We start from the raw sequence: 12,509 nt of genomic DNA on the forward strand, positions 1-12,509 counted from the left end.
CCTGGAAGTCTAGTGACTCGTGACACTGCTGCCAGTGACAGGCAAATGGTGACTCCCACACTCACATATCCCCTGGTGGCAGAATGATAGTGATGGGTGGAGAAACATGGCTCCGGAGCACTCGCGCAATGGGGCACCGGCCAAAGGCCAGGGCCAGTAGTGGACGTCGCGGAGCTGAATGGCGAGCCAGTGAAGGGCCCAAGGATTCCTCTTGTATGTGGGAAACATGTCATCCGGGTCCCCACGTCCATAAACCACTGGATTGCTGGGGCCCGGGACGCCAGGATTTCGGCCTTGCCTTCGCAGCCCGGCCACATCGGCAGCCTTCCACCGGAGGCGGGGATATGTAGACAGCAAAAATGTGGAAAATGGCAGTGTCTCCTCGATTTCTCTGGCATCGGCCTTTTTGAGCGGCGTGCTTTTTTCCTAGTAGGATGAGGCACCGACAGAGAAAGGCAGGATTATGTGTGCAGGAAAGGTATGTGCTGAGAAGGTGACAAGGTTGAGACCAGGTTGGGATCTTTAGTCCCAGGAAGGGCCCCTGGCAGGTGTGGGTCAATTTTCTGTGCCCATCCCACTTGGCATGGGGAGGTTTACACCATACAAAGCAGCAGCGGAATTATTCTTCCCCCAGAGGTTGCGTGTGCCCACAAGCTCCACCTGGCCAGGGTCCGCCCCTACCGTATTGCCCATGTCGATCAACAGAAGCTAAGAGCTTCCAGAGAGACTAACTGCTATTCTCTAGCCACGGGGAAGCGGTACAGCCAGAAGCCTCCCCTGTTTCATCTCCAGGTTCCCTCTCAGGCCCCTCATAGTTGTGATGTGTCTCAGGGGTAGAAAAAAGAGATTTCTTTAAAAGAACACATACAAAGAGGGGCCATAGATGCCGAGGAAGGGCGTCTTGCCTACTGATATCGTAGCGTAAGTGGAAAAGAGGTACCTGCCTGCTGTCCCAGTATGTCGAACGTGTCCACATCAGGGGTTGCCTACTGTGAAGTTATTCCCTGGGTGCCCTCGATTTTGTGGCCAAGGACAGAAGGGGCCGTTGTGTTTCCACGGGTAAAATGGAGGGCTCTGCTGAACCGGCCGGTTAGGCTGGACCTCTCCTATTGGCTCAGAGTTTGTGACCCGTCCCCGTCAGAGGTTCCGGCCAGCCTTGCCGTGGCTGTCTCCATGGTGATTGGGAAGGAAGCCTTAGGCCCCGCACTCAGCCTTCACCTGGCCCACCTGGCCTCTTTACCCTCATCTAGACCGCTGTGTAGATGAAAGAAAGGTTGTCGGCCAGTGACCACGTGTCCTTCATTTCCCTTGAAGGATTAAGCTCCTTGCCTGGGCAGAAGACAGCCAAGGTCAGCCTGAGCCTAGACACCTAGTGACCTGTGACACTGCAGACAGTGATAGATGTTGATGTCCACGCTCAGGTATCCGCAGGTGGCGGATCGAGAGTGGTCGGAGGTGAAGTGTAACTAGAGGTCACACACTCACCAGGGCACGGGCCAAAGGTCGGGAAAAATAGCTGAGGTCGTGGAGCTCTAGCGGAGCCAGTCTAGGGCCGAGGCCTCCCTCCTGTACGTGGCAAAGAGGTGATCCGTATGCCGCCATGCGCAGCCTCTGGACTGCTGGGGCCCTGGATGCCCGGATTTCGGCCTTGTCTTCGGAGAAGTGACGCACATGCAGCGTGCCACCAGAGGCTGTGGCCCAGCAGAGGGCAAAATCTTGAAAATGCGGGCTTCAGTTGACTTTGCCTGTGCTCTCCTTTGGCTGAGTGCCATCCTGTGTTTCCTAGCAGGAGAAGGCATTCGTGGAGAGAGGCGGATTCCCTGTGTGCAGACAAAGTGTGTGCTGAGATGATGAGTCGCTGGAGACCGGGGTGGACTCTTCAGACCCAGGATAGGCCTCTGGCAGGTATGTGTCAATGCTTTCTGCCCTTCGCACTCAGCCAGGTATTTGCATACAATGTTACCAGCGGAATTAGTAGTCTCCGGAGAGGCTGCCACATGTCAGCAAGCTTCACCTGGCCAGGGTCCGCCGGTGATGTAGCTACCCCATGAGTCACTACTCTCTAGACCTTCCAGATAAACTACGAGATCTTGTCTGCCCATGGGCAACCAGTAGAGCCAGAGGCCTTCCCCCTTTGCTCTTTGGTCTCTAGGCACTCTATCAGGCACTCCAAGCTGGGAAGTGACTCAGGGGGAGAAGGAAGAGATTTCAGAGAATGAACACATCCAGAGAGAGACAGAGAGAGGCAAGAGATGCTGAGTGGGGATGCCTTGCGTAGCGATATCCTCAGGAAAGTGGGAAAGAGGTACCTGGCCTGCTCTGCCAATGCCCTGAACCAGTCCGCACCAGGGGCTCCCCTGTGCCTGCGTAGGCTTTCCCAGGGTCTGCTCAAATCCTGTGGCCACTAGGTGTCATAGGTCATAATGGAGGGCCCTGTGTCATCTGCCTGGCGGGCCAGATCTCTGCCATTGGCTCAGTCTTGTCACCAGGCCCATCATAAGCTCCGCCTAGTCTTCCGGTGGTGGGACTGTCTCCATGGTGATGGCAAAGGAGTCTTAATCCCGCCCACCTGGCCTTGACTTCACCTAGCTGGCCTGCCGACCCTCACTCAGACCTCTGTGTTGATAAAAATTAATGTCGGCCAGTGCCCAGGTGTCAGCATCTGGGATAAAGGATTCCGGACCTTGCCTGGGGCAGAAGGCAGCCTAGGTCAGCTGGTACCTGGAAGTCTAGTGACTCGTGACACTGCTGCCAGTGACAGGCAAATGGTGACTCCCACACTCACATATCCCCTGGTGGCAGAATGATAGTGATGGGTCGAGAAACATGGCTCCGGAGCACTTGCGCAATGGGGCACCGGCCAAAGGCCAGGGCCAGTAGTGGACGTCGCGGAGCTGAATGGCGAGCCAGTGAAGGGCCCAAGGATTCCTCTTGTATGTGGGAAACATGTCATCCGGGTTCCCACGTCCATAAACCACTGGATTGCTGTGGCCCGGGACGCCAGGATTGCGGCCTTGCCTTCGCAGCCCGGCCACATCGGCAGCCTTCCACCAGAGGCGGGGATATGTAGACAGCAAAAATGTGGAAAATGGCAGTGTCTCCTCGATTTCTCTGGCATCGGCCTTTTTGAGCGGCGTGCTTTTTTCCTAGTAGGATGAGGCACCGACAGAGAAAGGCAGGATTATGTGTGCAGGAAAGGTATGTGCTGAGAAGGTGACAAGGTTGAGACCAGGTTGGGATCTTTAGTCCCAGGAAGGGCCCCTGGCAGGTGTGGGTCAATTTTCTGTGCCCATCCCACTTGGCGTGGGGAGGTTTACACCATACAAAGCAGCAGCGGAATTATTCTTCCCCCAGAGGTTGCGTGTGCCCACAAGCTCCACCTGGCCAGGGTCCGCCCCTACCGTATTGCCCATGTCGATCAAGAGAAGCTAAGAGCTTCCAGAGAGACTAACTGCTATTCTCTAGCCACGGGGAAGCGGTACAGCCAGAAGCCTCCCCTGTTTCATCTCCAGGTTCCCTCTCAGGCCCCTCATAGTTGTGATGTGTCTCAGGGGTAGAAAAAAGAGATTTCTTTAAAAGAACACATACAAAGAGGGGCCATAGATGCCGAGGAAGGGCGCCTTGCCTACTGATATCGTAGCGTAAGTGGAAAAGAGGTACCTGCCTGCTGTCCCAGTATGTCGAACGTGTCCACATCAGGGGTTGCCCACTGTGAAGTTATTCCCTGGGTGCCCTCGATTTTGTGGCCAAGGACAGAAGGGGACGTTGTGTGTCCACGGGTAAAATGGAGGGCTCTGCGGAACCGGCCGGTTAGGCTGGACCTCTCCTATTGGCTCAGAGTTTGTGACCCGTCCCCGTCAGAAGTTCCGGCCAGCCTTGCCGTGGCTGTCTCCATGGTGATTGGGAAGGAAGCCTTAGGCCCCGCACTCAGCCTTCACCTGGCCGACCTGGCCTCTTTACCCTCATCTAGACCGCTGTGTAGATGAAAGAAAGGATGTCGGCCAGTGACCACGTGTCCTCATTTCCCTTGAAGGATTAAGCTCCTTGCCTGGGCAGAAGACAGCCAAGGTCAGCCTGAGCCTAGACACCTAGTGACCTGTGACACTGCAGACAGTGATAGATGTTGATGTCCACGCTCAGGTATCCGCAGGTGGCGGATCGAGAATGGTCGGAGGTGAAGTGTAACTAGAGGTCACACACTGAGAAGGGCACGGGCCAAAGGTCGGGAAAAATAGCTGAGGTCGTGGAGCTCTAGCGGAGCCAGTCTAGGGCCGAGGCCTCCCTCCTGTACGTGGCAAAGAGGTGATCCGTATGCCGCCATGCGCAGCCTCTGGACTGCTGGGGCCCTGGATGCCCAGATTTCGGCCTTGTCTTCGGAGAAGTGACGCACATGCAGTGTGCCACCGGAGGCTGTGGCCCAGCAGAGGGCAAAATCTTGAAAATGCAGGCTTCAGTTGACTTTGCCTGTGCTGTCCTTTGGCTGAGTGACATCCTGTGTTTCCTAGCAGGAGAAGGAATTCGTGGAGAGAGGCGGATTCCCTGTGTGCAGACAAAGTGTGTGCTGAGATGATGAGTCGCTGGAGACCGGGGTGGACTCTTCAGACCCAGGATAGGCCTCTGGCAGGTATGTGTCAATGCTTTCTGACCTTCACACTCAGCCAGGTATTTGCATACAATGTTACCAGCGGAATTAGTAGTCTCCGGACAGGCTGCCACATGTCAGCAAGGTTCACCTGGCCAGGGTCCACCGGTGATGTAGCTACCCCATGAGTCACTACTCTCTAGACCTTCCAGATAAACTACGAGATCTTGTCTGCCCATGGGCAACCAGTAGAGCCAGAGGTCTTCCCCCTTTGCTCTTTGGTCTCTAGGCACTCTATCAGGCACTCCAAGCTGTGAAGTGACTCAGGGGGAGAAGGAAGAGATTTCAGAGAATGAACACATCCAGAGAGAGACAGAGAGAGGCAAGAGATGCTGAGTGGGGATGCCTTGCGTAGTGATATCCTCAGGGAAGTGGGAAAGAGGTACCTGGCCTGCTCTGCCAATGCCCTGAACCAGGCCGCACCAGGGGCTCCCCTGTGCCTGCGTAGGCTTTCCCAGGCTGTGCTCAAATCCTGTGGCCACTAGGTGTCATAGGTCATAATGGAGGGCCCTGTGTCATCTGCCTGGCGGGCCAGATCTCTGCCATTGGCTCAGTCTTGTCACCAGGCCCATCATAAGCTCCGCCTAGTCTTCCGGTGGTGGGACTGTCTCCATGGTGATGGCAAAGGAGCCTTAGTCCCGCCCACCTGGCCTTGACTTCACCTAGCTGGCCTGCCGACCCTCACTCAGACCTCTGTGTTGATAAAAATTAATGTCGGCCAGTGCCCAGGTGTCAGCATCTGGGATAAAGGATTCCGGACCTTGCCTGGGGCAGAAGGCAGCCTAGGTCAGCTGGTACCTGGAAGTCTAGTGACTCGTGACACTGCTGCCAGTGACAGGCAAATGGTGACTCCCACACTCACATATCCCCTGGTGGCAGAATGATAGTGATGGGTGGAGAAACATGGCTCCGGAGCACTCGCGCAATGGGGCACCGGCCAAAGGCCAGGGCCAGTAGTGGACGTCGCGGAGCTGAATGGCGAGCCAGTGAAGGGCCCAAGGATTCCTCTTGTATGTGGGAAACATGTCATCCGGGTCCCCACGTCCATAAACCACTGGATTGCTGGGGCCCGGGACGCCAGGATTTCGGCCTTGCCTTCGCAGCCCGGCCACATCGGCAGCCTTCCACCGGAGGCGGGGATATGTAGACAGCAAAAATGTGGAAAATGGCAGTGTCTCCTCGATTTCTCTGGCATCGGCCTTTTTGAGCGGCGTGCTTTTTTCCTAGTAGGATGAGGCACCGACAGAGAAAGGCAGGATTATGTGTGCAGGAAAGGTATGTGCTGAGAAGGTGACAAGGTTGAGACCAGGTTGGGATCTTTAGTCCCAGGAAGGGCCCCTGGCAGGTGTGGGTCAATTTTCTGTGCCCATCCCACTTGGCATGGGGAGGTTTACACCATACAAAGCAGCAGCGGAATTATTCTTCCCCCAGAGGTTGCGTGTGCCCACAAGCTCCACCTGGCCAGGGTCCGCCCCTACCGTATTGCCCATGTCGATCAAGAGAAGCTAAGAGCTTCCAGAGAGACTAACTGCTATTCTCTAGCCACGGGGAAGCGGTACAGCCAGAAGCCTCCCCTGTTTCATCTCCAGGTTCCCTCTCAGGCCCCTCATAGTTGTGATGTGTCTCAGGGGTAGAAAAAAGAGATTTCTTTAAAAGAACACATACAAAGAGGGGCCATAGATGCCGAGGAAGGGCGTCTTGCCTACTGATATCGTAGCGTAAGTGGAAAAGAGGTACCTGCCTGCTGTCCCAGTATGTCGAACGTGTCCACATCAGGGGTTGCCTACTGTGAAGTTATTCCCTGGGTGCCCTCGATTTTGTGGCCAAGGACAGAAGGGGCCGTTGTGTTTCCACGGGTAAAATGGAGGGCTCTGCTGAACCGGCCGGTTAGGCTGGACCTCTCCTATTGGCTCAGAGTTTGTGACCCGTCCCCGTCAGAAGTTCCGGCCAGCCTTGCCGTGGCTGTCTCCATGGTGATTGGGAAGGAAGCCTTAGGCCCCGCACTCAGCCTTCACCTGGCCCACCTGGCCTCTTTACCCTCATCTAGACCGCTGTGTAGATGAAAGAAAGGTTGTCGGCCAGTGACCACGTGTCCTTCATTTCCCTTGAAGGATTAAGCTCCTTGCCTGGGCAGAAGACAGCCAAGGTCAGCCTGAGCCTAGACACCTAGTGACCTGTGACACTGCAGACAGTGATAGATGTTGATGTCCACGCTCAGGTATCCGCAGGTGGCGGATCGAGAGTGGTCGGAGGTGAAGTGTAACTAGAGGTCACACACTCACCAGGGCACGGGCCAAAGGTCGGGAAAAATAGCTGAGGTCGTGGAGCTCTAGCGGAGCCAGTCTAGGGCCGAGGCCTCCCTCCTGTACGTGGCAAAGAGGTGATCCGTATGCCGCCATGCGCAGCCTCTGGACTGCTGGGGCCCTGGATGCCCGGATTTCGGCCTTGTCTTCGGAGAAGTGACGCACATGCAGCGTGCCACCAGAGGCTGTGGCCCAGCAGAGGGCAAAATCTTGAAAATGCGGGCTTCAGTTGACTTTGCCTGTGCTCTCCTTTGGCTGAGTGCCATCCTGTGTTTCCTAGCAGGAGAAGGCATTCGTGGAGAGAGGCGGATTCCCTGTGTGCAGACAAAGTGTGTGCTGAGATGATGAGTCGCTGGAGACCGGGGTGGACTCTTCAGACCCAGGATAGGCCTCTGGCAGGTATGTGTCAATGCTTTCTGCCCTTCGCACTCAGCCAGGTATTTGCATACAATGTTACCAGCGGAATTAGTAGTCTCCGGAGAGGCTGCCACATGTCAGCAAGCTTCACCTGGCCAGGGTCCGCCGGTGATGTAGCTACCCCATGAGTCACTACTCTCTAGACCTTCCAGATAAACTACGAGATCTTGTCTGCCCATGGGCAACCAGTAGAGCCAGAGGCCTTCCCCCTTTGCTCTTTGGTCTCTAGGCACTCTATCAGGCACTCCAAGCTGGGAAGTGACTCAGGGGGAGAAGGAAGAGATTTCAGAGAATGAACACATCCAGAGAGAGACAGAGAGAGGCAAGAGATGCTGAGTGGGGATGCCTTGCGTAGCGATATCCTCAGGAAAGTGGGAAAGAGGTACCTGGCCTGCTCTGCCAATGCCCTGAACCAGTCCGCACCAGGGGCTCCCCTGTGCCTGCGTAGGCTTTCCCAGGGTCTGCTCAAATCCTGTGGCCACTAGGTGTCATAGGTCATAATGGAGGGCCCTGTGTCATCTGCCTGGCGGGCCAGATCTCTGCCATTGGCTCAGTCTTGTCACCAGGCCCATCATAAGCTCCGCCTAGTCTTCCGGTGGTGGGACTGTCTCCATGGTGATGGCAAAGGAGTCTTAATCCCGCCCACCTGGCCTTGACTTCACCTAGCTGGCCTGCTGACCCTCACTCAGACCTCTGTGTTGATAAAAATTAATGTCGGCCAGTGCCCAGGTGTCAGCATCTGGGATAAAGGATTCCGGACCTTGCCTGGGGCAGAAGGCAGCCTAGGTCAGCTGGTACCTGGAAGTCTAGTGACTCGTGACACTGCTGCCAGTGACAGGCAAATGGTGACTCCCACACTCACATATCCCCTGGTGGCAGAATGATAGTGATGGGTGGAGAAACATGGCTCCGGAGCACTTGCGCAATGGGGCACCGGCCAAAGGCCAGGGCCAGTAGTGGACGTCGCGGAGCTGAATGGCGAGCCAGTGAAGGGCCCAAGGATTCCTCTTGTATGTGGGAAACATGTCATCCGGGTTCCCACGTCCATAAACCACTGGATTGCTGTGGCCCGGGACGCCAGGATTTCGGCCTTGCCTTCGCAGCCCGGCCACATCGGCAGCCTTCCACCGGAGGCGGGGATATGTAGACAGCAAAAATGTGGAAAATGGCAGTGTCTCCTCGATTTCTCTGGCATCGGCCTTTTTGAGCGGCGTGCTTTTTTCCTAGTAGGATGAGGCACCGACAGAGAAAGGCAGGATTATGTGTGCAGGAAAGGTATGTGCTGAGAAGGTGACAAGGTTGAGACCAGGTTGGGATCTTTAGTCCCAGGAAGGGCCCCTGGCAGGTGTGGGTCAATTTTCTGTGCCCATCCCACTTGGCGTGGGGAGGTTTACACCATACAAAGCAGCAGCGGAATTATTCTTCCCCCAGAGGTTGCGTGTGCCCACAAGCTCCACCTGGCCAGGGTCCGCCCCTACCGTATTGCCCATGTCGATCAAGAGAAGCTAAGAGCTTCCAGAGAGACTAACTGCTATTCTCTAGCCACGGGGAAGCGGTACAGCCAGAAGCCTCCCCTGTTTCATATCCAGGTTCCCTCTCAGGCCCCTCATAGTTGTGATGTGTCTCAGGGGTAGAAAAAAGAGATTTCTTTAAAAGAACACATACAAAGAGGGGCCATAGATGCCGAGGAAGGGCGCCTTGCCTACTGATATCGTAGCGTAAGTGGAAAAGAGGTACCTGCCTGCTGTCCCAGTATGTCGAACGTGTCCACATCAGGGGTTGCCCACTGTGAAGTTATTCCCTGGGTGCCCTCGATTTTGTGGCCAAGGACAGAAGGGGACGTTGTGTGTCCACGGGTAAAATGGAGGGCTCTGCGGAACCGGCCGGTTAGGCTGGACCTCTCCTATTGGCTCAGAGTTTGTGACCCGTCCCCGTCAGAAGTTCCGGCCAGCCTTGCCGTGGCTGTCTCCATGGTGATTGGGAAGGAAGCCTTAGGCCCCGCACTCAGCCTTCACCTGGCCGACCTGGCCTCTTTACCCTCATCTAGACCGCTGTGTAGATGAAAGAAAGGATGTCGGCCAGTGACCACGTGTCCTCATTTCCCTTGAAGGATTAAGCTCCTTGCCTGGGCAGAAGACAGCCAAGGTCAGCCTGAGCCTAGACACCTAGTGACCTGTGACACTGCAGACAGTGATAGATGTTGATGTCCACGCTCAGGTATCCGCAGGTGGCGGATCGAGAATGGTCGGAGGTGAAGTGTAACTAGAGGTCACACACTGAGAAGGGCACGGGCCAAAGGTCGGGAAAAATAGCTGAGGTCGTGGAGCTCTAGCGGAGCCAGTCTAGGGCCGAGGCCTCCCTCCTGTACGTGGCAAAGAGGTGATCCGTATGCCGCCATGCGCAGCCTCTGGACTGCTGGGGCCCTGGATGCCCAGATTTCGCCCTTGTCTTCGGAGAAGTGACGCACATGCAGTGTGCCACCGGAGGCTGTGGCCCAGCAGAGGGCAAAATCTTGAAAATGCAGGCTTCAGTTGACTTTGCCTGTGCTGTCCTTTGGCTGAGTGACATCCTGTGTTTCCTAGCAGGAGAAGGCATTCGTGGAGAGAGGCGGATTCCCTGTGTGCAGACAAAGTGTGTGCTGAGATGATGAGTCGCTGGAGACCGGGGTGGACTCTTCAGACCCAGGATAGGCCTCTGGCAGGTATGTGTCAATGCTTTCTGACCTTCACACTCAGCCAGGTATTTGCATACAATGTTCCCAGCGGAATTAGTAGTCTCCGGAGAGGCTGCCACATGTCAGCAAGGTTCACCTGGCCAGGGTCCACCGGTGATGTAGCTACCCCATGAGTCACTACTCTCTAGACCTTCCAGATAAACTACGAGATCTTGTCTGCCCATGGGCAACCAGTAGAGCCAGAGGCCTTCCCCCTTTGCTCTTTGGTCTCTAGGCACTCTATCAGGCACTCCAAGCTGGGAAGTGACTCAGGGGGAGAAGGAAGAGATTTCAGAGAATGAACACATCCAGAGAGAGACAGAGAGAGGCAAGAGATGCTGAGTGGGGATGCCTTGCGTAGCGATATCCTCAGGAAAGTGGGAAAGAGGTACCTGGCCTGCTCTGCCAATGCCCTGAACCAGTCCGCACCAGGGGCTCCCCTGTGCCTGCGTAGGCTTTCCCAGGGTCTGCTCAAATCCTGTGGCCACTAGGTGTCATAGGTCATAATGGAGGGCCCTGTGTCATCTGCCTGGCGGGCCAGATCTCTGCCATTGGCTCAGTCTTGTCACCAGGCCCATCATAAGCTCCGCCTAGTCTTCCGGTGGTGGGACTGTCTTCATGGTGATGGCAAAGGAGCCTTAGTCCCGCCCACCTGGCCTTGACTTCACCTAGCTGGCCTGCTGACCCTCACTCAGACCTCTGTGTTGATAAAAATTAATGTCGGCCAGTGCCCAGGTGTCAGCATCTGGGATAAAGGATTCCGGACCTTGCCTGGGGCAGAAGGCAGCCTAGGTCAGCTGGTACCTGGAAGTCTAGTGACTCGTGACACTGCTGCCAGTGACAGGCAAATGGTGACTCCCACACTCACATATCCCCTGGTGGCAGAATGATAGTGATGGGTGGAGAAACATGGCTCCGGAGCACTCGCGCAATGGGGCACCGGCCAAAGGCCAGGGCCAGTAGTGGACGTCGCGGAGCTGAATGGCGAGCCAGTGAAGGGCCCAAGGATTCCTCTTGTATGTGGGAAACATGTCATCCGGGTCCCCACGTCCATAAACCACTGGATTGCTGGGGCCCGGGACGCCAGGATTTCGGCCTTGCCTTCGCAGCCCGGCCACATCGGCAGCCTTCCACCGGAGGCGGGGATATGTAGACAGCAAAAATGTGGAAAATGGCAGTGTCTCCTCGATTTCTCTGGCATCGGCCTTTTTGAGCGGCGTGTATTTTTCCTTGTGGAATGAGGCACCGACAGAGAAAGGCAGGATTATGTGTGCAGGAAAGGTATGTGCTGAGAAGGTGACAAGGTTGAGACCAGGTTGGGATCTTTAGTCCCAGGAAGGGCCCCTGGCAGGTGTGGGTCAATTTTCTGTGCCCATCCCACTTGGCGTGGGGAGGTTTACACCATACAAAGCAGCAGCGGAATTATTCTTCCCCCAGAGGTTGCGTGTGCCCACAAGCTCCACCTGGCCAGGGTCCGCCCCTACCGTATTGCCCATGTCGATCAAGAGAAGCTAAGAGCTTCCAGAGAGACTAACTGCTATTCTCTAGCCACGGGGAAGCGGTACAGCCAGAAGCCTCCCCTGTTTCATCTCCAGGTTCCCTCTCAGGCCCCTCATAGTTGTGATGTGTCTCAGGGGTAGAAAAAAGAGATTTCTTTAAAAGAACACATACAAAGAGGGGCCATAGATGCCGAGGAAGGGCGCCTTGCCTACTGATATCGTAGCGTAAGTGGAAAAGAGGTACCTGCCTGCTGTCCCAGTATGTCGAACGTGTCCACATCAGGGGTTGCCTACTGTGAAGTTATTCCCTGGGTGCCCTCGATTTTGTGGCCAAGGACAGAAGGGGCCGTTGTGTGTCCATGGGTAAAATGGAGGGCTCTGCGGAACCGGCCGGTTAGGCTGGACCTCTCCTATTGGCTCAGAGTTTGTGACCCGTCCCCGTCAGAAGTTCCGGCCAGCCTTGCCGTGGCTGTCTCCATGGTGATTGGGAAGGAAGCCTTAGGCCCCGCACTCAGCCTTCACCTGGCCCACCTGGCCTCTTTACCCTCATCTAGACCGCTGTGTAGATGAAAGAAAGGTTGTCGGCCAGGGACCACGTGTCCTTCATTTCCCTTGAAGGATTAAGCTCCTTGCCTGGGCAGAAGACAGCCAAGGTCAGCCTGAGCCTAGACACCTAGTGACCTGTGACACTGCAGACAGTGATAGATGTTGATGTCCACGCTCAGGTATCCGCAGGTGGCGGATCGAGAGTGGTCGGAGGTGAAGTGTAACTAGAGGTCACACACTCACGAGGGCACGGGCCAAAGGTTGGGAAAAATAGCTGAGGTCGTGGAGCTCTAGCGGAGCCAGTCTAGGGCCGAGGCCTCCCTCCTGTACGTGGCAAAGAGGTGATCCGTATGCCGCCATGCGCAGCCTCTGGACTGCTGGGGCCCTGG

The sequence above is a fragment of the Loxodonta africana genome, unplaced genomic scaffold, assembly GCF_030014295.1.
Source record: "Loxodonta africana isolate mLoxAfr1 unplaced genomic scaffold, mLoxAfr1.hap2 scaffold_75, whole genome shotgun sequence".
NCBI classification, from domain to species: Eukaryota; Metazoa; Chordata; class Mammalia; order Proboscidea; family Elephantidae; genus Loxodonta; species Loxodonta africana.